The following is a 9,232-nucleotide window of genomic DNA, read 5'->3' on the forward strand; positions in this document are numbered from 1 at the left end:
AATTATTTTTTAAATAGTTTAATTTAATTTTACAATTTATAACTTTTATTGAAGAATAATTATAAATTAACTCCGAGACACAAATGTGAAAGAGATTGAATGAAGAAAACAACCCAAATTATAACTGATTAAATAGTGACTTTTTATAATTTAGAGTAAACATGAACTAAGTTTTTTTCTTTTGTAAGTGCAAAATATAAATATAAACAAAATTAAATTAATAATTTATTTTTGAAATTTTCTATTTAATACAATATAAACTGTTTCTTATGTATAAATGATATTTATTTATTTATTTATTGTTTATCTTCAATGGTCATATATTTTCAAATTAATTCAGCAAAAATACTTTTTCCTTCTTTGAAGATTTTCCACACTTGTTTATGTTTATATTTGCCATCATTTTTGTGATATAGCAAAATAATTCACTGATATCTAAAAGCTGGAAATAACAGCAGTCAATGTAACAGCCAATGTTTCCCCAAAGTTTGTTTAGATCACGTTTAAAGATCACTGATTCATGTCTTTGCAACAAAGTTTAAACCAAGGCATAGTAAGTCAATTTCCAAATGTCACTTGAGGTTTAGAGAAAAATTCATCTCTGCTATCAGCCAACAAAGTCTGATTGTTCCACCTCTTGCAAGTTCTTTTGTTTAAACATCCAATAAAAAAATTTCTATTATTAAAGTGACGTTTCTTAAGTTTCATCTTTCTTAATATAGTTCTAAAGAGAAATAAAATTATTCTAAAAACATTAAAAACTTTAGAGTATCAATGTTTAATTTTATATCCATATTTTGAACATAGATGATATTTATTACTTGTTTCATATTTATTACTTGTTTTAAACTTTGTTGCAAAGACATGAATCAGTGATCTTTAAATGTGATCTAAACAAACTTTGGGGCAAGATTGGCTGTTACATTGTTTAATTTATAAATGAAAAATCATTTTTTTGATAGCTTATTTTGATTCAAATTAGACAAAAACAGTCAACCTGAATTTCTTTTATATTGCTATGATATTTATCTGAATAGTAACAACATATCAATAGTACGTAGCAAACTTCTTAAACTCTTCTCTAACTGCACTTAAATAACAACAAAACTTTGACAAAAACCTTTAATATGCAGCCTTTTTTTTTTTTATTAACTTTTCAAACATGTTTGGCCATTTGAATGACTTTCTTCAGGAGTGAAAAATTGAATGATTCCAATTTCTGTAAAACAAAATTTGTTTTGGAATGATTTTAAACTTTTGTATTTTGTAGAGACATCTATGAAAAACCGTTCCAAAACAAATTTTGTTTTACAGAAACTGGAATCATTCGATTTTTCATTCCTGAAGAAAGTCATTCAAATGGCCAAACACATTTGAAAAGTTAATAAAAATGGCTGCATATTAAAGGTTTTTGTCAAAACTTCTTAACAATTCTTAATAGATACAGTAGATCTTGAAAGCTCGGCCTAATGTGGACTGAAGGGTGGCCGAGTTTGTGAAAATGCCGGGTTATCGGGAATGGGGTTAAAAAAATAAGTATGAGTGTTTCCTCAGAAAATACTGTACTGTACTTGAGAATACAACAGAGAATAAACTGCCCAAATACCCTTAAACAAAGGAAAAGTATGTCCTTTATGAAGGCATAGAGCCTTTACTACATGAAAATGAAAATTAATGGTATCAAATTAATTAAATCAGGTAAATTACTGTGTACAGTAATTTACCTGATAAGACAGACCTCAGAAAAATACTTTATGAGGCATAAAGCTGTCTATAATGAAAATTAACTAGGGGTTTTTTCTCCTGCCAGGGTGTGGCCGAGCTATCCGGACTGCCGGGTTATCGAGTGCCAAGTTTTTGAGACTCTACTGTATTTCAAAATGAAAAAATTGTAGAGGACATTATACAACCCATTATCAATAGCATTCAAGTCTTGAATAGGTAAAAATCATTTTGGAATTCATTCATGTACCTGATTAATAGCAATAATGTCTATTAGATCACTGCGATTTCACAAAAAGGCATGCAATAAAATCATATTACTGTTTTTCTTTTATAATATAAGTATTAAATAAATAAATATTAAAACATTTGCTAAAAGCTGTAATACAGTATGTCATAAAAACTGTTAGTTCAACTATCCAGTATATATCTTGATTTAAATTTCAGTTATATGCTGTTTGCTGTTTTGCTCTAGTTTCTTGAGAGATGGTATAAACATTGCTGCACTATATTTTATACATACTGCATATATAACAGAAACTTGTTTTAAAGATCTTTATATACTGCTTTTCAATCTATAAATGAAAATTTAGTATTTACATGTGAATTTTAAAAATTAAGATATTACTCAATAGTTGTATATGCAATTAATTGTCATGACAAACTAATTTCTTGAACATTAAAAATGGTACATAATAAAGGCCAAGGTCAATTTTCTAGGTTTTCTATTTATGTTATGAATGTAAAGATTAACAAGATCTTTGGAGTGTGACATTGCTTTTTTGACAGATTACAACTTGATGGAAAATTTATATTCTAAATTACTTCTAGTTCAACCTCGATTTTTAGATTAGATAAATATTTTTTTGATACGTCTTATTAATTAATTACTTTAACATATGTTAATATTAAAAAAAAGTCAGTCATATCATTTAGTTTTATAATGTAAAAAAAATATATATTTTCTGATTTGTGTTGATTTTGATAATTAAAACATTTTTATTTATAGTTATATTTAGTTAATTACATTAACTACTTTCCATTTTGTTTTAGTTACTTAGAGTTTTTTGGGTTCAGTTATGTTAAACCTCAACTGCTATTAACAAATCCTGAGATTAGTAGTCATTTGCATAATCTCATATCAACAATTGCTTAATGAATGAAATTTAATCCCATTGATTTAGTGTTTAAAAATAATTAAAATATGAAATACTATCATACCATATTTTGTAGCTAGATAGTAGTAAAAACAATAGTTAGGAAACATTTTGTTTGTAAGCATGTTCAATATGCAAATTAACATTAATCATCAGACTACCACTGAAACTACAATGGTCTGATGTTGGAATGACAAACATTCCAAAAATGTTAACCTTCTATTTAAAAAAAAAAAAATATATATTTCTGGCTTCTTGAAAACCTGAGTGATTGTTTTACTAATCAATTGAAACTTGTTTTCTGATAAATTTTATATTTTACTATTCTACCTGATTTTAAATAGACAAGAATTTTTATTTAATGCAATTAAAAAAATCAGGTTAATATTTATTACACATACAAATGAAAAATTTTATATATATAACACAGAAATGATAATCAAACTTATTAGCAAAAGATGCTTTATATCTTTTATTAACTATAGTTTTTCACAAAGGAATACTATTAATTAGGCTAATATTACCAGGCAGAATATATACTTAATTATTATTGCCTTAATGTTTAGATTATTACTTACAGATGAAAAAACAATAAAAAATAGTACATTTCCTTCAAATATATAGTAGTAATGAATTCTACAGAGCATGCAAATTATAGTTCTTTTTATTTCTTTATTAAAATGAAAAAACAGTTCATAAAATATTATACTGTAAAAGAAAAAAATTTCAAATTCACATTATACTTAATCAATCTTATGTAAAAGTACTTAAGACCAGATAAAATTTATCATGGATAAATTTCTTTTAAATTGATAACTAATCACAAATTATGCAAAAATTAATTTAATGTGAAAAAATGATCAAACCTGACAGGTGAGATATTTACATTATTTTTGTTCACAAAAATTTACACCTTTATAACTCCAGCAACAAATTTAATTAAAAATAAATATGTTTTTGATCAGTTTCACTGATCAACTTAATGAAAATTTGTTGATCAGTTTCACTGATCAAAAAACATTTCTCTAAGTTCATAATTATTTTTGTTAAATATAACTTTATGCTATATTTTATGTTCTAAAGTTAGTACAGTGACAAATTTAAATAATTGAATTTGTATGCTACAATAAAATTTTGTTATGTGGTTAATGGTAGAAGAGATCACATGTAACAGTATACATAATACTGAGCAAATTCCTCTCTCATGTCACTTGTCTTTTAACATGTGGACACAATCACCTATTCCCAGTAACTCTTCTGTTCGAACTGCTTGTTTTAACAGCTGCATTAAAACTTCAGTTATCCTGACAATGCTTGTTAATTAAACATGGATGAAAACATTAGCTTTCTTGTAGTTTCTTCTTGCTGGATATTGGTTATACATGCAGTGTTTATAAGATTGGGCACTGTTTCTTACAAAATAAGGAAAACTAAAGTTATCAATGTTTTCCTTCCATGTAAATAATGATAATTTGTGTCAATATCAAATTTTTCAAAAAAACTTATATGACAAACTGATAATTAATTCAAATCTATTTGTTGTGAAGCTTAAATTATTTATGCACCTTCATCATTAACTTACATTTGATTTTGGACCAATTAATTTATTTTAAAATTTTAACATGTAATTTCATAAAATTTTGTAAACCTTATTCTAAAATTATTTTTAAAGTTTTTATAGAAATTAAAAATTTTATTAAAATTATGGCTTTATAGAATAAGAAAAAAAATGGAATGTTAAACTTAATTATATGTTCTATTTTGCATTATGTTCCAACACCTTCACTCTTTATAAAAACAAAACAGTTCCCAGTATGGAAGAAAGCAGGGTTGGCACAGGAGGTGCTGGAAGATGATGTTTTTGGGGGGGAGAGAGAGAGAGTAATTTTGGGGCAAGGAGAAAGGAAGTTATCCCATGGACTGATAGAGAAGGCAGACCCTGTAATTGATGGTTGAGTTGGTGTCGTTCTACATTAAATGTGTATTTTGTGTCAAGAAATAAATGTGTTTACAAGGTTCTAGTGTATTGTCTGACTTAATTAATGAGCCAGGACTATGGAGAGTATTATTTACAATATAATAAAAATAAAAGTTTTGATTTTAGCGATGACCGGATACACGTTATTATCCGTGGCACTGATCCAAGGATCAAGCTTTACATAGGTCACTAGAAAAATAATTATATCATCACGAAGCTTCACGTCAGGCGTATGATACGTTAACAAAAATTGAGCTGAAAATATAAAATATTAGAATAAAAGCACAAAGACTTGATAGTTAAACATTTTTTCCTGTATATTTAAAAAAATTGAATGCCTTATAGGCGTTAGCTCACCGCTCTGAGAGACTCATAATTAAATTCGGGCGGTAGAAAAGGAATTTTTCGGGGGTTGGCCCTCTCAGGATACTTCGGACCCGTTTCTCACTCCGTCATTGTGGCTCCGGCCGAATCCATGATGGATACGTTAAAAAGCTTCTTACTTTTAGCGGTTGAGCGATCAAGGTAGCAGCTTACCGCTCTGGGGGGCCCGGAATCGAATCTGGGCGGGTCAAATAGTCTCCAGGAATTTTTAGGGGGTGGTCCGACCGGATATGTCGGCCCGTCCCTCACCACCCGGTGGGCCTGGCCGAATGGGCTTGCTAAAAGAGGCTCTCTTAGTACTCACAGGGCAGAAAGAATCGAAAAATAAACAAGATCAGCAATAATAAAGGGAAAAAATAAAATATTTTTTTTTTATAGTTTTGTTGCTGTTAAAATGAAAATCTTGTTTATTTTTTTAAATGATTATCAAAAATGGCGATTTTGGAAAGCGAACATTTACAAAACTGTATTTAGAAAAAATCATTTCATTATTGAAAAAACTTAAAAGATAGTTTTGACAGCAGTCATATCACGCCGAAAGCACCTGTTCCCCTTTTGATCATCGAGATGAAAAGTTAAAGGTATCGCGCCTGGTTACTGCGCGGGAAGAACATGACTTCAAANCAAGCCGGTATATAACGATCGGATAGTATTCCTCCGAACTTTGAAACTCTCCCTTGTAATTCCAGCCTTTTATCTTTCTGACAAAATAATTCTTTTATGTATTCACGAGACTGTCAGGTAGGCAATCGTTAAGTTTTGCGTCTGTTTTTCTTTTCGAAAGGTGAGAGTATAATAGCAAAGGTAGAGAGTGGGGAAAAGATGCCTAATGTTGCTGGGCAGTATGGCGTGAATAGGTCTACAGTAGGCCGCAGTTCAATTTTTTTTTTTTTTTTAAGAAAAATACTGTGTAATCAAGAAGACTCAAGCAGCTAAAAAAGTAACAAAAATCACATCTCAGAAATAAAGAACATCGAAGAATTCATAATGGAACCCGAAACGGATCTGATGACAGAAGAACGCCAAGATCTCTTGAATGAAGAACACCAAGAAGCTCGGCAAGATATGTTTTCTTCTGAAAAAAAAAGAGGCTTAATGCCGATATCTGCTATTAATTAAAAATCTTTTGAAGAAGTGGGAGGATGTCAGAACAACGGTCTTAGAATGGCATCCAAACCAGGTTGAGGCTTGGGGATTTCTACAATTGCAATGCTATAATTACTTACTAAAAATCCCGAAGAAAAGAGAAAAGCAATCGGCATTAGACAAATTCTTTAACCCTTTCAAATGAAAAAAATATGACTAATAAAAACACAAGACTGTACGTATGTATTTTTATTACTACATATAAATAAACGTAGTAAGAAAGTGTATATTTTTTTGGGGGTCTCCAGAACGAATTAATTAAATTTCCATTAAAACCTATGGTAAATCGATAATTGGTTAACGAACAATTCGGATAGCGAACAAAGTCTTGGAACGGATTATGTTCGTTAACCGATCACCCACTGTACAGCTAATAGAAATCAAAATTAAAAGTAGAGAAATAAAAACTAAAAAGAAGGTTAAAGAAAATAAATATTAAAGCAATGCTATTANATTGGTTAACGAACAATTCGGATAGCGAACAAAGTCTTGGAACGGATTATGTTCGTTAACCGATCACCCACTGTACAGCTAATAGAAATCAAAATTAAAAGTAGAGAAATAAAAACTAAAAAGAAGGTTAAAGAAAATAAATATTAAAGCAATGCTATTAACAAAATATTACATTGCCATTTTTCACATATCACAAAAATGCTAATAAACAGATTCTAAATCATGGGAAGAAAGGTAAATTTTGTCAATAGATTCTACAAGTCATTTTAAAAAAATGTTATCAATAATTCTTCTTACAAATAGGATATATTACACTAAAACTATGCTATCTGTAAGAATTATGTGGATGTCTTCCCCTTCCTCCTTCTCTGACTTAAAATTGTCAGATTCATTCATCTGGATTTGCCCAAAGAGTACTCCTATGTCAGACAAAACTAAATTAAAGAAATATATTCTTTGTCTTGAAAAATGGCTTTTTAATTTTTCTTTGGCAAAAGTTTGATGATGTAATGTCTCACATCATTCACTATGGCAAAGATAAAAACTTTGATGTTATGGTATACTATATCTTATAATCTAACTATATAAAGCTGAAAAACTGGATTCTTTCTTTCTTTCTGTCACTGTATGCGAAAAATGACCACTAGGAGTGCCCCTAGCTATCATTTAAATTAGCAATAAATTCAGTATATTATTATTTGATGTGGTTTTTTGCATTTTTGGCTGCATTTTAGGGTATGCCATGAGAAATTATGTATATTATTTTTATTTGTAATAGGAATTTATTATTTATGACACCGAATTAACAGAATGACACTGTTGCTGCTAGAACACCCACTATGGGGTGTCCCGGGCTACTAGAACAGAAGGATTAGAAGTACAAAATAGCAAGGGTGAGGCCGAAGTTTTAAATGCAAAAATGTGTACATTGGACGTTCAGTGCCGCTTTCCTGTAAGCCTAGGAGTTTGACAATGGTGTTCGGATAGTCAGTGGAATCATGCTCGACATTCCAAACACCATTGTCAAACTTCTAGGCTTACAGGAAAGTGGTGCTGAACGTCCAACGTACACATTTTTGCATTTAAAACTTCAGCCTCAGCCTCGCTATTAATCTAATAATCTTAATCTTTGTTGTTGTTTTTTGCCCAGGCAACACCAGGCTCATCTGCTGGTGTTTAATATTTTGGGTTACAGATTAATGAACAGTCATTAAATACCCATTTTGCTTGTTGCTTTAAGTGTAGCAGTAGAATCTTCTGAGAATCAGTCAAATTGATATACCTACTATATTATAAAACTTACCCTCATCAATGCCGCATGACTCATTATAAAATCATAAACAATGAACTTTCAAAACAAACTTAACATACATTATAGTTTCCATGTCTTCCATTATTCAGCATAGCACTTGCTATACGCTAGTGGATATGCAAAATATTTAACTTCCTGCTGATGTGTTAGAAGAAACACAACAGCTAGCATCCCACTAATAAAAATGGATCACATTTTCACAGCATCTATTATAAATGTTTTGATTATTTGTTTGAAATCTGATATAAATCCTAATTCTACATTTTTCAAAAATGACTACAATGACCTACAAGACTCGTCTTTAATAGCTGCAATCGATTCCAACAAGGAATATCAGGAAGATAGGTCCAAAATATCTGGCTATGTTCATGACATCATGCCCAAATACAGTGATGATATTTTCAAGCAAGCCTAGGTCAGCTGCACTGAATGATATCTGGAACTTTTTAAAAAAGATGTTGATATTGGTTGCTGTTCCTAATGAAAATATGAAACATTTGCTAGTTTTAAAACAAAATTATACTCAGTAAATAATTAATTACTTTCATTCATAAGATCTTTAACAAGCAATACTGATTTATACTAATATTATAAAGAGGTAATGTATGTATGTATGTAAGTTTGTTTGCAGCAGGTAATCTCCGAAACTACTCATCCGATTTCAAAAATTCTTTCACCAATATTTAGAATGGAACCTCAGGGTAAACATAGGCTGTATACAGTAATACCCCAAACTTACGCGATAGGTGGGACCGAGCGGTAACCGCTAAGTCGAATTCGCGTAAGTCGGGGTATAATTTCGCATATACATACATACAAATAATTTTTAATTGGGGCCGGATACGAAAGAAAACAATAATTTAAAAAAAATGTTTAATAAAATCTTAGATAATACATATGTATAACAAATTAGGCCTATATTATTTTACAATCTTTCATATTTACTTGATTATTACGCCATAATTTTAACATTGTTTCCATTTCAGCGATAATACAGTGACGTTTACGAATGATGCTTGAATTTAAAGATTGAGCATTTTTCACAGCTTCGAGAATTTTTTCTTTGCCTTTTATAATTGT

The sequence above is a fragment of the Centruroides sculpturatus genome, unplaced genomic scaffold (assembly GCF_000671375.1).
Source record: "Centruroides sculpturatus isolate CEXI.00-Female unplaced genomic scaffold, Cexi_2.0 scaffold43, whole genome shotgun sequence".
Taxonomy (NCBI): domain Eukaryota; kingdom Metazoa; phylum Arthropoda; class Arachnida; order Scorpiones; family Buthidae; genus Centruroides; species Centruroides sculpturatus.